The sequence below is a fragment of the Globicephala melas genome, chromosome 12 (assembly GCF_963455315.2).
Source record: "Globicephala melas chromosome 12, mGloMel1.2, whole genome shotgun sequence".
Lineage (NCBI taxonomy): Eukaryota > Metazoa > Chordata > Mammalia > Artiodactyla > Delphinidae > Globicephala > Globicephala melas.
Genome location: NC_083325.1, coordinates 59,105,742 through 59,107,858, shown reverse-complemented (window position 1 = coordinate 59,107,858; position 2,117 = coordinate 59,105,742). Strand labels below are relative to the sequence as shown.

At 38.0% G+C, this 2,117-nt stretch overlaps 1 pseudogene; it reads right to left on the bottom strand.

Moving 5' to 3' along the window:
• Positions 1 to 1,167: 1,167 nt before the first annotated feature.
• Positions 1,168 to 1,606, bottom strand: LOC115854098 (large ribosomal subunit protein eL31-like; annotated as a pseudogene).
• Positions 1,607 to 2,117: the final 511 nt, after the last annotated feature.

Here is a 2,117-nt window from a genome sequence, read left to right as displayed (position 1 = left end):
ATATGAAAGCACTTAAGTCTTACCATCCATGCGCTCCTTACGAAGCAAAACAAACCATATAATTATACATATATGTGTGTGTGTATATATATATAGTATAAAATATAATGGAATAAATAAATATACACATCTATATTATATTTTATCCTATCAAGGTAAAAAGAAATAGAACCTTTTTCTTGTTAGTGTGAGGGTGTAGCGAAATAAAATATGTAAGTTCATTCATTTCTGGAGAGTTTAGCAAAACATATCCAAAAGCCTAAAACTGTTCCCACCTTTGGATTCAGCAAGTTCACTTACAGTAATTTATTGGAAGGAAATTAGAATATAGGCAAAGATTTAGCTACTAAGGTGTGTGGCATGAAGCGTTATATATAATAGTGATAATTGGAAATAACCTAATGTATGTACTAGGCAGGCACTAACTATAACGTTGTAATTTTTAAAAATTAGTCCTTTAAATAATTCATGAGTGTCTTACAAAATTTTTTAAAAAGATATATAAGGCTATACAGTAAAAAAAAAAAATTAACCTTTTTCCACCCATGTCTTCTAGCCACTGAGTTTCCTTCTTGAAGGCAACTGATATCAGTTTCCCTTTCAATCCTTCCAGAGACAGTCTTCCATATATACATTACATATAATAATATATATGCATATACATTTCTTCTTTTATGGTAGCTTACTATCCACACTGCTCTGCCCTTGGCTTTTTATACTTAATTCTTGAATATGATTGTTCAATATTAGCACATGGAGAACTACCTCATTCTTTCAAATACGCAGAGTATTCCTTTGATGTGCACCTCTTAATTTATTTAGTCATTTTGAGAAGATCACATTTGTGGAAGATTTGTAGAAGAACATTTAATAACATGAATAGATGTTCATGATTTATTAAGGGGAAAAAATAAGGCAGCAGTTTACAAAGTGGTTGAGAGCTGTAGTAATCTACAAGTCTACAAATAGTCTCTTCCGAATGCTCAGGACACATACACATATTCACGTGAAAGCTTGGCATTTGCCATTACAAATTCCTGGAATAACACAACCATTGTGCCCTTTGTCCTACTGAGTTGGCCTTTGTAACCAGGGAAACAGCCCTGGTTCATGATCTAAAGAAATATTGGAGAGATAGTCCAGCTAAAGATAACAAACAGGGTTATATTGTCCTCTGGGTACTTGGTGATCTCTCTCTCTTTTTTCCCAGTTTTATGATTTTGACAATCAGCAATTGGTTCTCATCCATGTTGTCTGTAGGTTTTTGAAAGTGGTGACAGGTACACAGGTAACCACCATATAGAGCTTGTTTGGTGTATCTTCATCCTCATTACATTTTCTGGACAACCAAACACAGATACCGTATGGAACATTTCTTATTCCTTTGGTCCAGACAGCTTTGCTGAGCCTGGTGTCAATGTGCACACCTGGATTTCCCACCTCTTTCGAGGCAATTTCCTAATCTCTTGGAGTGTCTGAGGGGCACTCTTCTTGAAGCCCACCCCATGATGTACCTGTGAACATTGATGGTGTATTCTCTGGTCACCACCTTGTTAATGGCAGAACAGCCCTTCTTATCCTCTCCACCCTTCTCTGTGGGAGCCATTTTGCTGAGACCAGGTTGGAACTGCTTGATAATCTTAACACAGTTTTCTTTTCCATGCTCATTTGTGATGTCAGCCAGCACTGAAGTAGGAGTACCCCAGCCCCTGCTGCTTGAAGTCAACCCAGGAGTGGACCTCACCACCACCTCCTTTTGCTCACTAATAATTGAGTTAGAAATATATCAGAGAAATGGACTAATCAATAAGAGTGACCAGAGGCCTTTCAGTTCTGCAGAAACTAAAAAAAACAACCCTGGGACCTCCCTGGCTGTCCAGTGGCTAAGACTCTGAGCTCCCAATGCAGGGGGCCCAGGTTTGATCCCTGGTCAGGGAACTAGATCCTTCATGCTGCAACTAAGAGTTCACATGCTGCAACTAAAGATCCCGCATGCCGCAACTAAGACCCAGCACAGCCAAATAAATAAATAAATTCTTAAATATTAAAAAAAAAAAAAAACCCTAACAGGAAAACTAGTTGTGTCCCTGGGAGCAAGCCCTAGAGATCAGCCTGCC